Here is an 18,775-nt window from a genome sequence, read left to right on the forward strand (position 1 = left end):
GGAGATTGCTAGTAAAGCGGCTGGAATGGCGAACCGGAGCACAAGGAGATGAGAAATGAGGTGCGTTTTAGAAACCTTTCCCGGTCACACGGTGTACCATCTTCTGGGTTTCTCATGCATGTTTTCGATGTATGAAGATGCCCTTGAACCTGGAGATTTGGGACCCATGGGATGGGTACCACGCCGTATTACTTTAAAGCGTCTGCGTTAGCTCACCCAACCTCACCAAACCTCTCAGCCCCAAGAGTGTCCACCCTTATGTCTCAATCAGCTGTGGGTCTAGATATGGTCAATCCAGGTGGCATCGCAGCCCCTGAACGAATTTTGTAAGCATTTCTCTGTCTTTCACTGTCTTTGTTTCACGGGTTTTTAAAAGTAATTGATTTTTATAATGGGGTTTAGCTGCTTTGCACTGCTGTGTTTATGCCGCTTTACACCCACTTGACTCACTTACAGAGAGATATCAATACATAGGTTTTAAGATTCTTACTAGTCAGATATATTCTTGGGCGGTGAATAGGGTGTGTTGAGTCCAGTTCACTGAGCAAGGAGTAGGTCTTCTCTATTACATATTGGGTTTATGGAACGGTATCTGAGCTAATTTGAAACCCTTGTTTTATGCATCACCCCACCTCACCTTTCCCGTTAAGCAGCCATAGTGTGTTTTCTAAATGTGTGACTCTGTTCTGTTTTGTAATTCAGTTCACGGGTAGCGGTTTTTACATTCCCTCTATAAGTGATATCTTATGATAAGTGTCTTTTTCTGTGTGATTTATTTCACTTAGAATCGTCGTACCTAAATCCACTCATCATGCTGCTCCTAGCCTTATGACGTTGATTTCATGGCTGAGTGATATTCCATTGTACATAAGGACCACAACTTCTTTATCCATTCTTCTCTTTCCTGGGATGTTTAAGGTGTAACGAAGTGGAGGTTCTTGTCAACAGAGTAGCCCTAAACTTTGGGGTGCCTGTGTCTTGCTGATTTTTAGTTTTCCCAATGTATACGCCCATGAGTGGAAGTGCCCTATGCTCTCTAAGCTGAGTTTTTTAGATGTTTCAGGACACACCGTACACTTCTCCAGAGTGGCTGTTGGCAATTTACAGCCCGCCCATCAGTGTGACAAGGCTCCCATTTCTCCATGGCCTGTCCTGCATTTCTGGTTTTGACACTTTATTCAGCATGGCCCTTTTGACCAATGGGAAGCGAGACTTCTTTGTAGCGCTGATTTGACTTTCCAGGTTGCTTGGTTGGCCAAAAAGGGCGTATGCGTTTTTTCCTGAATATATTCAGGAAAAGACGCATACGCTCTTTTTTGCCAAGGGCATCATTGTCGAGGTTTTGCCGCTTTTCCTGTGCTTTAAAGGCGATTCGAATCTACCTCCTGAAATCTGTTTCCTGCAATTCTGCCTTGCTTTCAAATCCTCTTCGTTGCCTTCCCTCCATATATTTGTGGACGAGAGTTATCATTTCTAACTCTGCAGGTTTGTGAATTGCAGTGCCCCTGAGCTCCATTTTTCAACTCGCTTTCTTGGGAGCTGGCCGCCAAATCGCAGGATTGCTTCAGGACCTATTCTGGCTCTGGGCGGCAGGCTGAGCCTGTGGTTAATTCTTCTTCCTGATGGGAAAATAGAGTGACCTGTGCCTGTCCCAACACCTAGAGCTAGTCTCTCATTGGTTCCCCCTCTTCCCGTTCATCCTCAGGACAAATTGCAACCTGTACGGAACAGGAGGTTAAAGGTGCTGATTCTCCAAGGAGGGAGATTGCTAGTAAAGCGGCTGGAATGGCGAACCGGAGCACAAGGAGATGAGAAATGAGGTGCGTTTTAGAAACCTTTCCCGATCACACGGTGTACCATCTTCTGGGTTTCTCATGCATGTTTTCGATGTAGGAAGATGCCCTTGAACCTGGAGATTTGGGACCCATGGGATGGGTACCACGCCGTATTACTTTACAGGGTCTGCGTTAGCTAACCCAACCTCACCAATCCTCTCAGCCCCAAGAGTGTCCACCCTTATGTCTCAATCAGCTGTGGGTCTAAATATGGTCAATCCAGGTGGCATCGCAGCCCCTGAACGAATTTTGTAAGAATTTCTCTTTCTTTCACTGTCTTTGTTTCACGGGTTTTTAAAAGTAATTGATTTTTATAATGGGGTTTAGCTGCTTTGCACTGCTGTGTTTATGCCGCTTTACACCCACTTGACTCACTTACAGAGAGATATCAATACATAGGTTTTAAGATTCTTACTAGTCAGATATATTCTTGGGCGGTGAATAGGGGGTGTTGAGTCCAGTTCACTGAGCAAGGAGTAGGTCTTGTCTATTACATATTGGGTTTATGGAACGGTATCTGAGCTAATTTGAAACCCTTGTTTTATGCATCACCCCACCTCACCTTTCCCGTTAAGCAGCCATAGTGTGTTTTCTAAACGTGCGACTCTGTTCTGTTTTGTAATTCAGTTCAAGGGTAGCGGTTTTTACAGTCCCTCTATAAGTGATATCTTATGATAAGTGTCTTTTTCTGTGTGACTTATTTCACTTAGAATCGTCGTACCTAAATCCACTCATCATGCTGCTCCTAGCCTTATGACGTTGATTTCATGGCTGAGTGATATTCCATTGTACATAAGGACCACAACTTCTTTATCCAATCTTCTCTTTCCTGGGATATTTCAGGTGTAACGAAGTGGAGGTTCTTGTCAACAGAGCAGCCCTAAATTTTGGGGTGCCTGTGTCTTGCTGATTTTTAGTTTTCCCAATTTATACGCCCATGAGTGGAAGTGCCCTATGCTCTCTAAGCTGAGTTTTTTAGATGTTTCAGGACACACCGTACACTTCTCCAGAGTGGCTGTTGGCAATTTACAGCCCGCCCATCAGCGTAGCAAGGCTCCCATTTCTCCATGGCCTGTCCTGCATTTCTGGTTTTGACACTTTATTCAGCATGGCCCTTTTGACCGATGGGAAGTGAGACTTCTTTGTAGCGCAGATTTGCCTTTCCAGGTTGCTTGGTTGGCCAAAAAGGGCGTATGCGTTTTTTCCTGAATATATTCAGGAAAAAACGCATACGCCCTTTTTGGCCAAGGGCATCATTGTCGAGGTTTTGCCGCTTTTCCTGTGCTTTAAAGGCGATTCGAATCTACCTCCTGAAATCTGTTTCCTGCAATTCTGCCTTGCTTTCAAATTCTCTTCGTTGCCTTCCCTCCATATATTTGTGGACGAGAGTTATCATTTCTAACTCTGCAGGTTTGTGAATTGCAGTGCCCCTGAGCTCCATTTTTCAACTCGCTTTCTTGGGAGCTGGCCGCCAAATCGCAAGATTGCTTCAGGACCTATTCTGGCTCTGGGCGGCAGGCTGAGCCTGTGGTTAATTCTTCTTCCTGATGGGAAAATAGAGTGACCTGTGCCTGTCCCAACACCTAGAGCTAGTCTCTCATTGGTTCCCCCTCTTCCCGTTCATCCTCAGGACAAATTGCAACCTGTACGGAACAGGAGGTTAAAGGTGCTGATTCTCCAAGGAGGGAGATTGCTAGTAAAGCGGCTGGAATGGCGAACCGGAGCACAAGGAGATGAGAAATGAGGTGCGTTTTAGAAACCTTTCCCGGTCACACGGTGTACCATCTTCTGGGTTTCTCATGCATGTTTTCGATGTAGGAAGATGCCCTTGAACCTGGAGATTTGGGACCCATGGGATGGGTACCACGCCGTATTACTTTAAAGGGTCTGCGTTAGCTCACCCAACCTCACCAAACCTCTCAGCCCCAAGAGTGTCCACCCTTATGTCTCAATCAGCTGTGGGTCTAGATATGGTCAATCCAGGTGGCATCGCAGCCCCTGAACGAATTTTGTAAGCATTTCTCTCTCTTTCACTGTCTTTGTTTCACGGGTTTTTAAAAGTAATTGATTTTTAGAATGGGGTTTAGCTGCTTTGCACTGCTGTGTTTATGCCGCTTTACACCCACTTGACTCACTTACAGAGAGATATCAATACATAGGTTTTAAGATTCTTACTAGTCAGATATATTCTTGGGCGGTGAATAGGGTGTGTTGAGTCCAGTTCACTGAACAAGGAGTAGGTCTTCTCTATTACATATTGGGTTTATGGAACGGTATCTGAGCTAATTTGAAACCCTTGTTTTATGCATCACCCCAACTCACCTTTCCCGTTAAGCAGCCATAGTGTGTTTTCTAAATGTGTGACTCTGTTCTGTTTTGTAATTCAGTTCAAGGGTAGCGGTTTTTACATTCCCTCTATAAGTGATATCTTATGATAAGTGTCTTTCTGTGTGACTTATTTCACTTAGAATCGTCGTACCTAAATCCACTCATCATGCTGCTCCTAGCCTTATGACGTTGATTTCATGGCTGAGTGATATTCCATTGTACATGAGGACCACAACTTCTTTATCCATTCTTCTCTTTCCTGGGATATTTCAGGTGTAACGAAGTGGAGCTTCTTGTCAACAGAGCAGCCATAAATTTTGGGGTGCCTGTGTCTTGCTGATTTTTAGTTTTCCCAATGTATACGCCCATGAGTGGAAGTGCCCTATGCTCTCTAAGCTGAGTTTTTTAGATGTTTCAGGACACACCGTACACTTCTCCAGAGTGGCTGTTGGCAATTTACAGCCCGCCCCTCAGCGTGGCAAGGCTCCCATTTCTCCATGGCCTGTCCTGCATTTCTGGTTTTGACACTTTATTCAGCATGGCCCTTTTGACCAATGGGAAGCGAGACTTCTTTGTAGCGCTGATTTGACTTTCCAGGTTGCTTGGTTGGCCAAAAAGGGCGTATGCGTTTTTTCCTGAATATATTCAGGAAAAGACGCATACGCACTTTTTTGCCAAGGGCATCATTGTCGAGGTTTTGCCGCTTTTCCTGTGCTTTAAAGGCGATTCGAATCTACCTCCTGAAATCTGTTTCCTGCAATTCTGCCTTGCTTTCAAATCCTCTTCGTTGCCTTCCCTCCATATATTTGTGGACGAGAGTTATCATTTCTAACTCTGCAGGTTTGTGAATTGCAGTGCCCCTGAGCTCCATTTTTCAACTCGCTTTCTTGGGAGCTGGCCGCCAAATCGCAGGATTGCTTCAGGACCTATTCTGGCTCTGGGCGGCAGGCTGAGCCTGTGGTTAATTCTTCTTCCTGATGGGAAAATAGAGTGACCTGTGCCTGTCCCAACACCTAGAGCTAGTCTCTCATTGGTTCCCCCTCTTCCCGTTCATCCTCAGGACAAATTGCAACCTGTACGGAACAGGAGGTTAAAGGTGCTGATTCTCCAAGGAGGGAGATTGCTAGTAAAGCGGCTGGAATGGCGAACCGGAGCACAAGGAGATGAGAAATGAGGTGCGTTTTAGAAACCTTTCCCGATCACACGGTGTACCATCTTCTGGGTTTCTCATGCATGTTTTCGATGTAGGAAGATGCCCTTGAACCTGGAGATTTGGGACCCATGGGATGGGTACCACGCCGTATTACTTTACAGGGTCTGCGTTAGCTAACCCAACCTCACCAATCCTCTCAGCCCCAAGAGTGTCCACCCTTATGTCTCAATCAGCTGTGGGTCTAAATATGGTCAATCCAGGTGGCATCGCAGCCCCTGAACGAATTTTGTAAGAATTTCTCTTTCTTTCACTGTCTTTGTTTCACGGGTTTTTAAAAGTAATTGATTTTTATAATGGGGTTTAGCTGCTTTGCACTGCTGTGTTTATGCCGCTTTACACCCACTTGACTCACTTACAGAGAGATATCAATACATAGGTTTTAAGATTCTTACTAGTCAGATATATTCTTGGGCGGTGAATAGGGGGTGTTGAGTCCAGTTCACTGAGCAAGGAGTAGGTCTTGTCTATTACATATTGGGTTTATGGAACGGTATCTGAGCTAATTTGAAACCCTTGTTTTATGCATCACCCCACCTCACCTTTCCCGTTAAGCAGCCATAGTGTGTTTTCTAAACGTGCGACTCTGTTCTGTTTTGTAATTCAGTTCAAGGGTAGCGGTTTTTACAGTCCCTCTATAAGTGATATCTTATGATAAGTGTCTTTTTCTGTGTGACTTATTTCACTTAGAATCGTCGTACCTAAATCCACTCATCATGCTGCTCCTAGCCTTATGACGTTGATTTCATGGCTGAGTGATATTCCATTGTACATAAGGACCACAACTTCTTTATCCAATCTTCTCTTTCCTGGGATATTTCAGGTGTAACGAAGTGGAGGTTCTTGTCAACAGAGCAGCCCTAAATTTTGGGGTGCCTGTGTCTTGCTGATTTTTAGTTTTCCCAATTTATACGCCCATGAGTGGAAGTGCCCTATGCTCTCTAAGCTGAGTTTTTTAGATGTTTCAGGACACACCGTACACTTCTCCAGAGTGGCTGTTGGCAATTTACAGCCCGCCCATCAGCGTAGCAAGGCTCCCATTTCTCCATGGCCTGTCCTGCATTTCTGGTTTTGACACTTTATTCAGCATGGCCCTTTTGACCGATGGGAAGTGAGACTTCTTTGTAGCGCAGATTTGCCTTTCCAGGTTGCTTGGTTGGCCAAAAAGGGCGTATGCGTTTTTTCCTGAATATATTCAGGAAAAAACGCATACGCCCTTTTTGGCCAAGGGCATCATTGTCGAGGTTTTGCCGCTTTTCCTGTGCTTTAAAGGCGATTCGAATCTACCTCCTGAAATCTGTTTCCTGCAATTCTGCCTTGCTTTCAAATTCTCTTCGTTGCCTTCCCTCCATATATTTGTGGACGAGAGTTATCATTTCTAACTCTGCAGGTTTGTGAATTGCAGTGCCCCTGAGCTCCATTTTTCAACTCGCTTTCTTGGGAGCTGGCCGCCAAATCGCAAGATTGCTTCAGGACCTATTCTGGCTCTGGGCGGCAGGCTGAGCCTGTGGTTAATTCTTCTTCCTGATGGGAAAATAGAGTGACCTGTGCCTGTCCCAACACCTAGAGCTAGTCTCTCATTGGTTCCCCCTCTTCCCGTTCATCCTCAGGACAAATTGCAACCTGTACGGAACAGGAGGTTAAAGGTGCTGATTCTCCAAGGAGGGAGATTGCTAGTAAAGCGGCTGGAATGGCGAACCGGAGCACAAGGAGATGAGAAATGAGGTGCGTTTTAGAAACCTTTCCCGGTCACACGGTGTACCATCTTCTGGGTTTCTCATGCATGTTTTCGATGTAGGAAGATGCCCTTGAACCTGGAGATTTGGGACCCATGGGATGGGTACCACGCCGTATTACTTTAAAGGGTCTGCGTTAGCTCACCCAACCTCACCAAACCTCTCAGCCCCAAGAGTGTCCACCCTTATGTCTCAATCAGCTGTGGGTCTAGATATGGTCAATCCAGGTGGCATCGCAGCCCCTGAACGAATTTTGTAAGCATTTCTCTCTCTTTCACTGTCTTTGTTTCACGGGTTTTTAAAAGTAATTGATTTTTAGAATGGGGTTTAGCTGCTTTGCACTGCTGTGTTTATGCCGCTTTACACCCACTTGACTCACTTACAGAGAGATATCAATACATAGGTTTTAAGATTCTTACTAGTCAGATATATTCTTGGGCGGTGAATAGGGTGTGTTGAGTCCAGTTCACTGAACAAGGAGTAGGTCTTCTCTATTACATATTGGGTTTATGGAACGGTATCTGAGCTAATTTGAAACCCTTGTTTTATGCATCACCCCAACTCACCTTTCCCGTTAAGCAGCCATAGTGTGTTTTCTAAATGTGTGACTCTGTTCTGTTTTGTAATTCAGTTCAAGGGTAGCGGTTTTTACATTCCCTCTATAAGTGATATCTTATGATAAGTGTCTTTCTGTGTGACTTATTTCACTTAGAATCGTCGTACCTAAATCCACTCATCATGCTGCTCCTAGCCTTATGACGTTGATTTCATGGCTGAGTGATATTCCATTGTACATGAGGACCACAACTTCTTTATCCATTCTTCTCTTTCCTGGGATATTTCAGGTGTAACGAAGTGGAGGTTCTTGTCAACAGAGCAGCCCTAAATTTTGGGGTGCCTGTGTCTTGCTGATTTTTAGTTTTCCCAATGTATACGCCCATGAGTGGAAGTGCCCTATGCTCTCTAAGCTGAGTTTTTTAGATGTTTCAGGACACACCGTACACTTCTCCAGAGTGGCTGTTGGCAATTTACAGCCCGCCCCTCAGCGTGGCAAGGCTCCCATTTCTCCATGGCCTGTCCTGCATTTCTGGTTTTGACACTTTATTCAGCATGGCCCTTTTGACCGATGGGAAGAGAGACTTCTTTGTAGCGCTGATTTGCCTTTCCAGGTTGCTTGGTTGGCCAAAAAGGGCGTATGCGTTTTTTCCTGAATATATTCAGGAAAAAACGCATACGCCCTTTTTGGCCAAGGGCATCATTGTCGAGGTTTTGCCGCTTTTCCTGTGCTTTAAAGACGATTCGAATCTACCTCCTGAAATCTGTTTCCTGCAATTCTGCCTTGCTTTCAAATCCTCTTCGTTGCCTTCCCTCCATATATTTGTGGACGAGAGTTATCATTTCTAACTCTGCAGGTTTGTGAATTGCAGTGCCCCTGAGCTCCATTTTTCAACTCGCTTTCTTGGGAGCTGGCCGCAAAAGCGCAGGATTGCTTCAGGCCCTATTCTGGCTCCGGGCGGCAGGCTGAGCCTGTGGTTGATTCTTCTTCCTGATGGGAAAATAGAGTGGCCTTTGCCTGTCCCAACACCTAGAGCTAGTCTCTCATTGGTTCCCCCTCTTCCCGTTCATCCTCAGGACAAATTGCAACCTGTACGGAACAGGAGGTTAAAGGTGCTGATTCTCCAAGGAGGGAGATTGCTAGTAAAGCGGCTGGAATGGCGAACCGGAGCACAAGGAGATGAGAAATGAGGTGCGTTTTAGAAACCTTTCCCGGTCACACGGTGTACCATCTTCTGGGTTTCTCATGCATGTTTTCGATGTAGGAAGATGCCCTTGAACCTGGAGATTTGGGACCCATGGGATGGGTACCACGCCGTATTACTTTAAAGCGTCTGCGTTAGCTCACCCAACCTCACCAAACCTCTCAGCCCCAAGAGTGTCCACCCTTATGTCTCAATCAGCTGTGGGTCTAGATATGGTCAATCCAGGTGGCATCGCAGCCCCTGAACGAATTTTGTAAGCATTTCTCTGTCTTTCACTGTCTTTCTTTCACGGGTTTTTAAAAGTAATTGATTTTTAGAATGGGGTTTAGCTGCTTTGCACTGCTGTGTTTATGCCGCTTTACACCCACTTGACTCACTTACAGAGAGATATCAATACATAGGTTTTAAGATTCTTACTAGTCAGATATATTCTTGGACGGTGAATAGGGTGTGTTGAGTCCAGTTCACTGAGCAAGGAGTAGGTCTTCTCTATTACATATTGGGTTTATGGAACGGTATCTGAGCTAATTTGAAACCCTTGTTTTATGCATCACCCCACCTCACCTTTCCCGTTAAGCAGCCATAGTGTGTTTTCTAAATGTGTGACTCTGTTCTGTTTTGTAATTCAGTTCACGGGTAGCGGTTTTTACATTCCCTCTATAAGTGATATCTTATGATAAGTGTCTTTTTCTGTGTGATTTATTTCACTTAGAATCGTCGTACCTAAATCCACTCATCATGCTGCTCCTAGCCTTATGACGTTGATTTCATGGCTGAGTGATATTCCATTGTACATAAGGACCACAACTTCTTTATCCATTCTTCTCTTTCCTGGGATGTTTAAGGTGTAACGAAGTGGAGGTTCTTGTCAACAGAGCAGCCCTAAACTTTGGGGTGCCTGTGTCTTGCTGATTTTTAGTTTTCCCAATGTATACGCCCATGAGTGGAAGTGCCCTATGCTCTCTAAGCTGAGTTTTTTAGATGTTTCAGGACACACCGTACACTTCTCCAGAGTGGCTGTTGGCAATTTACAGCCCGCCCATTAGTGTGACAAGGCTCCCATTTCTCCATGGCCTGTCCTGCATTTCTGGTTTTGACACTTTATTCAGCATGGTCCTTTTGACCGATGGGAAGCGAGACTTCTTTGTAGCGCTGATTTGCCTTTCCAGGTTGCTTGGTTGGCCAAAAAGGGCGTATGCGTTTTTTCCTGAATATATTCAGGAAAAGACGCATACGCCCTTTTTTGCCAAGGGCATCATTGTCGAGGTTTTGCCGCTTTTCCTGTGCTTTAAAGGCGATTCGAATCTACCTCCTGAAATCTGTTTCCTGCAATTCTGCCTTGCTTTCAAATCCTCTTCGTTGCCTTCCCTCCATATATTTGTGGACGAGAGTTATCATTTCTAACTCTGCAGGTTTGTGAATTGCAGTGCCCCTGAGCTCCATTTTTCAACTCGCTTTCTTGGGAGCTGGCCGCCAAATCGCAGGATTGCTTCAGGACCTATTCTGGCTCTGGGCGGCAGGCTGAGCCTGTGGTTAATTCTTCTTCCTGATGGGAAAATAGAGTGACCTGTGCCTGTCCCAACACCTAGAGCTAGTCTCTCATTGGTTCCCCCTCTTCCCGTTCATCCTCAGGACAAATTGCAACCTGTACGGAACAGGAGGTTAAAGGTGCTGATTCTCCAAGGAGGGAGATTGCTAGTAAAGCGGCTGGAATGGCGAACCGGAGCACAAGGAGATGAGAAATGAGGTGCGTTTTAGAAACCTTTCCCGATCACACGGTGTACCATCTTCTGGGTTTCTCATGCATGTTTTCGATGTAGGAAGATGCCCTTGAACCTGGAGATTTGGGACCCATGGGATGGGTACCACGCCGTATTACTTTACAGGGTCTGCGTTAGCTAACCCAACCTCACCAATCCTCTCAGCCCCAAGAGTGTCCACCCTTATGTCTCAATCAGCTGTGGGTCTAAATATGGTCAATCCAGGTGGCATCGCAGCCCCTGAACGAATTTTGTAAGAATTTCTCTTTCTTTCACTGTCTTTGTTTCACGGGTTTTTAAAAGTAATTGATTTTTATAATGGGGTTTAGCTGCTTTGCACTGCTGTGTTTATGCCGCTTTACACCCACTTGACTCACTTACAGAGAGATATCAATACATAGGTTTTAAGATTCTTACTAGTCAGATATATTCTTGGGCGGTGAATAGGGTGTGTTGAGTCCAGTTCACTGAACAAGGAGTAGGTCTTCTCTATTACATATTGGGTTTATGGAACGGTATCTGAGCTAATTTGAAACCCTTGTTTTATGCATCACCCCAACTCACCTTTCCCGTTAAGCAGCCATAGTGTGTTTTCTAAATGTGTGACTCTGTTCTGTTTTGTAATTCAGTTCAAGGGTAGCGGTTTTTACATTCCCTCTATAAGTGATATCTTATGATAAGTGTCTTTCTGTGTGACTTATTTCACTTAGAATCGTCGTACCTAAATCCACTCATCATGCTGCTCCTAGCCTTATGACGTTGATTTCATGGCTGAGTGATATTCCATTGTACATGAGGACCACAACTTCTTTATCCATTCTTCTCTTTCCTGGGATATTTCAGGTGTAACGAAGTGGAGCTTCTTGTCAACAGAGCAGCCATAAATTTTGGGGTGCCTGTGTCTTGCTGATTTTTAGTTTTCCCAATGTATACGCCCATGAGTGGAAGTGCCCTATGCTCTCTAAGCTGAGTTTTTTAGATGTTTCAGGACACACCGTACACTTCTCCAGAGTGGCTGTTGGCAATTTACAGCCCGCCCATCAGCGTGGCAAGGCTCCCATTTCTCCATGGCCTGTCCTGCATTTCTGGTTTTGACACTTTATTCAGCATGGCCCTTTTGACCGATGGGAAGAGAGACTTCTTTGTAGCGCTGATTTGCCTTTCCAGGTTGCTTGGTTGGCCAAAAAGGGCGTATGCGTTTTTTCCTGAATATATTCAGGAAAAAACGCATACGCCCTTTTTGGCCAAGGGCATCATTGTCGAGGTTTTGCCGCTTTTCCTGTGCTTTAAAGACGATTCGAATCTACCTCCTGAAATCTGTTTCCTGCAATTCTGCCTTGCTTTCAAATCCTCTTCGTTGCCTTCCCTCCATATATTTGTGGACGAGAGTTATCATTTCTAACTCTGCAGGTTTGTGAATTGCAGTGCCCCTGAGCTCCATTTTACAACTCGCTTTCTTGGGAGCTGGCCGCAAAAGCGCAGGATTGCTTCAGGCCCTATTCTGGCTCCGGGCGGCAGGCTGAGCCTGTGGTTGATTCTTCTTCCTGATGGGAAAATAGAGTGGCCTTTGCCTGTCCCAACACCTAGAGCTAGTCTCTCATTGGTTCCCCCTCTTCCCGTTCATCCTCAGGACAAATTGCAACCTGTACGGAACAGGAGGTTAAAGGTGCTGATTCTCCAAGGAGGGAGATTGCTAGTAAAGCGGCTGGAATGGCGAACCGGAGCACAAGGAGATGAGAAATGAGGTGCGTTTTAGAAACCTTTCCCGGTCACACGGTGTACCATCTTCTGGGTTTCTCATGCATGTTTTCGATGTAGGAAGATGCCCTTGAACCTGGAGATTTGGGACCCATGGGATGGGTACCACGCCGTATTACTTTAAAGCGTCTGCGTTAGCTCACCCAACCTCACCAAACCTCTCAGCCCCAAGAGTGTCCACCCTTATGTCTCAATCAGCTGTGGGTATAGATATGGTCAATCCAGGTGGCATCGCAGCCCCTGAACGAATTTTGTAAGAATTTCTCTGTCTTTCACTGTCTTTGTTTCACGGGTTTTTAAAAGTAATTGATTTTTATAATGGGGTTTAGCTGCTTTGCACTGCTGTGTTTATGCCGCTTTACATCCACTTGACTCACTTACAGAGAGATATCAATACATAGGTTTTAAGATTCTTACTAGTCAGATATATTCTTGGGCGGTGAATAGGGTGTGTTGAGTCCAGTTCACTGAGCAAGGAGTAGGTCTTCTCTATTACATATTGGGTTTATGGAACGGTATCTGAGCTAATTTGAAACCCTTGTTTTATGCATCACCCCACCTCACCTTTCCCGTTAAGCAGCCATAGTGTGTTTTCTAAATGTGTGACTCTGTTCTGTTTTGTAATTCAGTTCACGGGTAGCGGTTTTTACATTCCCTCTATAAGTGATATCTTATGATAAGTGTCTTTTTCTGTGTGATTTATTTCACTTAGAATCGTCGTACCTAAATCCACTCATCATGCTGCTCCTAGCCTTATGACGTTGATTTCATGGCTGAGTGATATTCCATTGTACATAAGGACCACAACTTCTTTATCCATTCTTCTCTTTCCTGGGATGTTTAAGGTGTAACGAAGTGGAGGTTCTTGTCAACAGAGCAGCCCTAAACTTTGGGGTGCCTGTGTCTTGCTGATTTTTAGTTTTCCCAATGTATACGCCCATGAGTGGAAGTGCCCTATGCTCTCTAAGCTGAGTTTTTTAGATGTTTCAGGACACACCGTACACTTCTCCAGAGTGGCTGTTGGCAATTTACAGCCCGCCCATCAGTGTGACAAGGCTCCCATTTCTCCATGGCCTGTCCTGCATTTCTGGTTTTGACACTTTATTCAGCATGGCCCTTTTGACCGATGGGAAGCGAGACTTCTTTGTAGCGCTGATTTGCCTTTCCAGGTTGCTTGGTTGGCCAAAAAGGGCGTATGCGTTTTTTCCTGAATATATTCAGGAAAAGACGCATACGCCCTTTTTTGCCAAGGGCATCATTGTCGAGGTTTTGCCGCTTTTCCTGTGCTTTAAAGGCGATTCGAATCTACCTCCTGAAATCTGTTTCCTGCAATTCTGCCTTGCTTTCAAATCCTCTTCGTTGCCTTCCCTCCATATATTTGTGGACGAGAGTTATCATTTCTAACTCTGCAGGTTTGTGAATTGCAGTGCCCCTGAGCTCCATTTTTCAACTCGCTTTCTTGGGAGCTGGCCGCCAAATCGCAGGATTGCTTCAGGACCTATTCTGGCTCTGGGCGGCAGGCTGAGCCTGTGGTTAATTCTTCTTCCTGCTGGGAAAATAGAGTGACCTGTGCCTGTCCCAACACCTAGAGCTAGTCTCTCATTGGTTCCCCCTCTTCCCGTTCATCCTCAGGACAAATTGCAACCTGTACGGAACAGGAGGTTAAAGGTGCTGATTCTCCAAGGAGGGAGATTGCTAGTAAAGCGGCTGGAATGGCGAACCGGAGCACAAGGAGATGAGAAATGAGGTGCGTTTTAGAAACCTTTCCCGGTCACACGGTGTACCATCTTCTGGGTTTCTCATGCATGTTTTCGATGTAGGAAGATGCCCTTGAACCTGGAGATTTGGGACCCATGGGATGGGTACCACGCCGTATTACTTTAAAGGGTCTGCGTTAGCTCACCCAACCTCACCAAACCTCTCAGCCCCAAGAGTGTCCACCCTTATGTCTCAATCAGCTGTGGGTCTAGATATGGTCAATCCAGGTGGCATCGCAGCCCCTGAACGAATTTTGTAAGAATTTCTCTCTCTTTCACTGTCTTTGTTTCACGGGTTTTTAAAAGTAATTGATTTTTATAATGGGGTTTAGCTGCTTTGCACTGCTGTGTTTATGCCGCTTTACACCCACTTGACTCACTTACAGAGAGATATCAATACATAGGTTTTAAGATTCTTACTAGTCAGATATATTCTTGGGCGGTGAATAGGGGGTGTTGAGTCCAGTTCACTGAGCAAGGAGTAGGTCTTGTCTATTACATATTGGGTTTATGGAACGGTATCTGAGCTAATTTGAAACCCTTGTTTTATGCATCACCCCACCTCACCTTTCCCGTTAAGCAGCCATAGTGTGTTTTCTAAACGTGCGACTCTGTTCTGTTTTGTAATTCAGTTCAAGGGTAGCGGTTTTTACAGTCCCTCTATAAGTGATATCTTATGATAAGTGTCTTTTTCTGTGTGACTTATTTCACTTAGAATCGTCGTACCTAAATCCACTCATCATGCTGCTCCTAGCCTTATGACGTTGATTTCATGGCTGAGTGATATTCCATTGTACATAAGGACCACAACTTCTTTATCCAATCTTCTCTTTCCTGGGATATTTCAGGTGTAACGAAGTGGAGCTTCTTGTCAACAGAGCAGCCCTAAATTTTGGGGTGCCTGTGTCTTGCTGATTTTTAGTTTTCCCAATTTATACGCCCATGAGTGGAAGTGCCCTATGCTCTCTAAGCTGAGTTTTTGTAGATGTTTCAGGACACACCGTACACTTCTCCAGAGTGGCTGTTGGCAATTTACAGCCCGCCCATCAGCGTAGCAAGGCTCCCATTTCTCCATGGCCTGTCCTGCATTTCTGGTTTTGACACTTTATTCAGCATGGCCCTTTTGACCGATGGGAAGTGAGACTTCTTTGTAGCGCTGATTTGCCTTTCCAGGTTGCTTGGTTGGCCAAAAAGGGCGTATGCGTTTTTTCCTGAATATATTCAGGAAAAAACGCATACGCCCTTTTTGGCCAAGGGCATCATTGTCGAGGTTTTGCCGCTTTTCCTGTGCTTTAAAGGCGATTCGAATCTACCTCCTGAAATCTGTTTCCTGCAATTCTGCCTTGCTTTCAAATCCTCTTCGTTGCCTTCCCTCCATATATTTGTGGACGAGAGTTATCATTTCTAACTCTGCAGGTTTGTGAATTGCAGTGCCCCTGAGCTCCATTTTTCAACTCGCTTTCTTGGGAGCTGGCCGCCAAATCGCAGGATTGCTTCAGGCCCTATTCTGGCTCCGGGCGGCAGGCTGAGCCTGTGGTTGATTCTTCTTCCTGATGGGAAAATAGAGTGACCTGTGCCTGTCCCAACACCTAGAGCTAGTCTCTCATTGGTTCCCCCTCTTCCCGTTCATCCTCAGGACAAATTGCAACCTGTACGGAACAGGAGGTTAAAGGTGCTGATTCTCCAAGGAGGGAGATTGCTAGTAAAGTGGCTGGAATGGCGAACCGGAGCACAAGGAGATGAGAAATGAGGTGCGTTTTAGAAACCTTTCCCGATCACACGGTGTACCATCTTCTGGGTTTCTCATGCATGTTTTCGATGTAGGAAGATGCCCTTGAACCTGGAGATTTGGGACCCATGGGATGGGTACCACGCCGTATTACTTTAAAGCGTCTGCGTTAGCTCACCCAACCTCACCAAACCTCTCAGCCCCAAGAGTGTCCACCCTTATGTCTCAATCAGCTGTGGGTATAGATATGGTCAATCCAGGTGGCATCGCAGCCCCTGAACGAATTTTGTAAGAATTTCTCTCTCTTTCACTGTCTTTGTTTCACGGGTTTTTAAAAGTAATTGATTTTTATAATGGGGTTTAGCTGCTTTGCACTGCTGTGTTTATGCCGCTTTACACCCACTTGACTCACTTACAGAGAGATATCAATACATAGGTTTTAAGATTCTTACTAGTCAGATATATTCTTGGGCGGTGAATAGGGTGTGTTGAGTCCAGTTCACTGAGCAAGGAGTAGGTCTTGTCTATTACATATTGGGTTTATGGAACGGTATCTGAGCTAATTTGAAACCCTTGTTTTATGCATCACCCCACCTCACCTTTCCCGTTAAGCAGCCATAGTGTGTTTTCTAAACGTGCGACTCTGTTCTGTTTTGTAATTCAGTACAAGGGTAGCGGTTTTTACAGTCCCTCTATAAGTGATATCTTATGATAAGTGTCTTTTTCTGTGTGACTTATTTCACTTAGAATCGTCGTACCTAAATCCACTCATCATGCTGCTCCTAGCCTTATGACGTTGATTTCATGGCTGAGTGATATTCCATTGTACATAAGGACCACAACTTCTTTATCCATTCTCCTCTTTCCTGGGATGTTTCAGGTGTAACGAAGTGGAGCTTCTTGTCAACAGAGCAGCCCTAAACTTTGGGGTGCCTGTGTCTTGCTGATTTTTAGTTTTCCCAATTTATACGCCCATGAGTGGAAGTGCCCTATGCTCTCTAAGCTGAGTTTTTTAGATGTTTCAGGACACACCGTACACTTCTCCAGAGTGACTGTTGGCAATTTACATCCCGCCCATCAGCGTAGCAAGGCTCCCATTTCTCCATGGCCTGTCCTGCATTTCTGGTTTTGACACTTTATTCAGCATGGCTCTTTTGACCGATGGGAAGCGAGACTTCTTTGTAGCGCTGATTTGCCTTTCCAGGTTGCTTGGTTGGCCAAAAAGGGCGTATGCGTTTTTTCCTGAATATATTCAGGAAAAAACGCATACGCCCTTTTTGGCCAAGGGCATCATTGTCGAGGTTTTGCCGCTTTTCCTGTGCTTTAAAGGCGATTCGAATCTACCTCCTGAAATCTGTTTCCTGCAATTCTGCCTTGCTTTCAAATCCTCTTCGTTGCCTTCCCTCAATATATTTGTGGACGAGAGTTATCATTTCTAACTCTGCAGGTTTGTGAATTGCAGTGCCCCTGAGCTCCATTTTTCAACTCGCTTTCTTGGGAGCTGGCCGCAAAAGCGCAGGATTGCTTCAGGCCCTATTCTGGCTCCGGGCGGCAGGCTGAGCCTGTGGTTGATTCTTCTTCCTGATGGGAAAATAGAGTGACCTGTGCCTGTCCCAACACCTAGAGCTAGTCTCTCATTGGTTCCCCCTCTTCCCGTTCATCCTCAGGACAAATTGCAACCTGTACGGAACAGGAGGTTAAAGGTGCTGATTCTCCAAGGAGGGAGATTGCTAGTAAAGCGGCTGGAATGGCGAACCGGAGCACAAGGAGATGAGAAATGAGGTGCGTTTTAGAAACCTTTCCCGGTCACACGGTGTACCATCTTCTGGGTTTCTCATGCATGTTTTCGATGTAGGAAGATGCCCTTGAACCTGGAGATTTGGGACCCATGGGATGGGTACCACGCCGTATTACTTTAAAGCGTCTGCGTTAGCTCACCCAACCTCACCAAACCTCTCAGCCCCAAGAGTGTCCACCCTTATGTCTCAATCAGCTGTGGGTCTAGATATGGTCAATCCAGGTGGCATCGCAGCCCCTGAACGAATTTTGTAAGAATTTCTCTCTCTTTCACTGTCTTTGTTTCACGGGTTTTTAAAAGTAATTGATTTTTATAATGGGGTTTAGCTGCTTTGCACTGCTGTGTTTATGCCGCTTTACACCCACTTGACTCACTTACAGAGAGATATCAATACATAGGTTTTAAGATTCTTACTAGTCAGATATATTCTTGGGCGGTGAATAGGGTGTGTTGAGTCCAGTTCACTGAGCAAGGAGTAGGTCTTGTCTATTACATATTGGGTTTATGGAACGGTATCTGAGCTAATTTGAAACCCTTGTTTTATGCATCACCCCACCTCACCTTTCCCGTTAAGCAGCCATAGTGTGTTTTCTAAACGTGCGACTCTGTTCTGTTTTGTAATTCAGTACAAGGGTAGCGGTTTTTACAGTCCCTCTATAAGTGATATCTTATGATAAGTGTCTTTTTCTGTGTGACTTATTTCACTTAGAATCGTCGTACCTAAATCCACTCATCATGCTGCTCCTAGCCTTATGACGTTGATTTCATGGCTGAGTGATATTCCATTGTACATAAGGACCACAACTTCTTTATCCATTCTCCTCTTTCCTGGGATGTTTCAGGTGTAACGAAGTGGAGCTTCTTGTCAACAGAGCAGCCCTAAACTTTGGGGTGCCTGTGTCTTGCTGATTTTTAGTTTTCCCAATTTATACGCCCATGAGTGGAAGTGCCCTATGCTCTCTAAGCTGAGTTTTTTAGATGTTTCAGGACACACCGTACACTTCTCCAGAGTGACTGTTGGCAATTTACATCCCGCCCATCAGCGTAGCAAGGCTCCCATTTCTCCATGGCCTGTCCTGCATTTCTGGTTTTGACACTTTATTC

The sequence above is a fragment of the Balaenoptera ricei genome, chromosome 16, assembly GCF_028023285.1.
Source record: "Balaenoptera ricei isolate mBalRic1 chromosome 16, mBalRic1.hap2, whole genome shotgun sequence".
Lineage (NCBI taxonomy): Eukaryota > Metazoa > Chordata > Mammalia > Artiodactyla > Balaenopteridae > Balaenoptera > Balaenoptera ricei.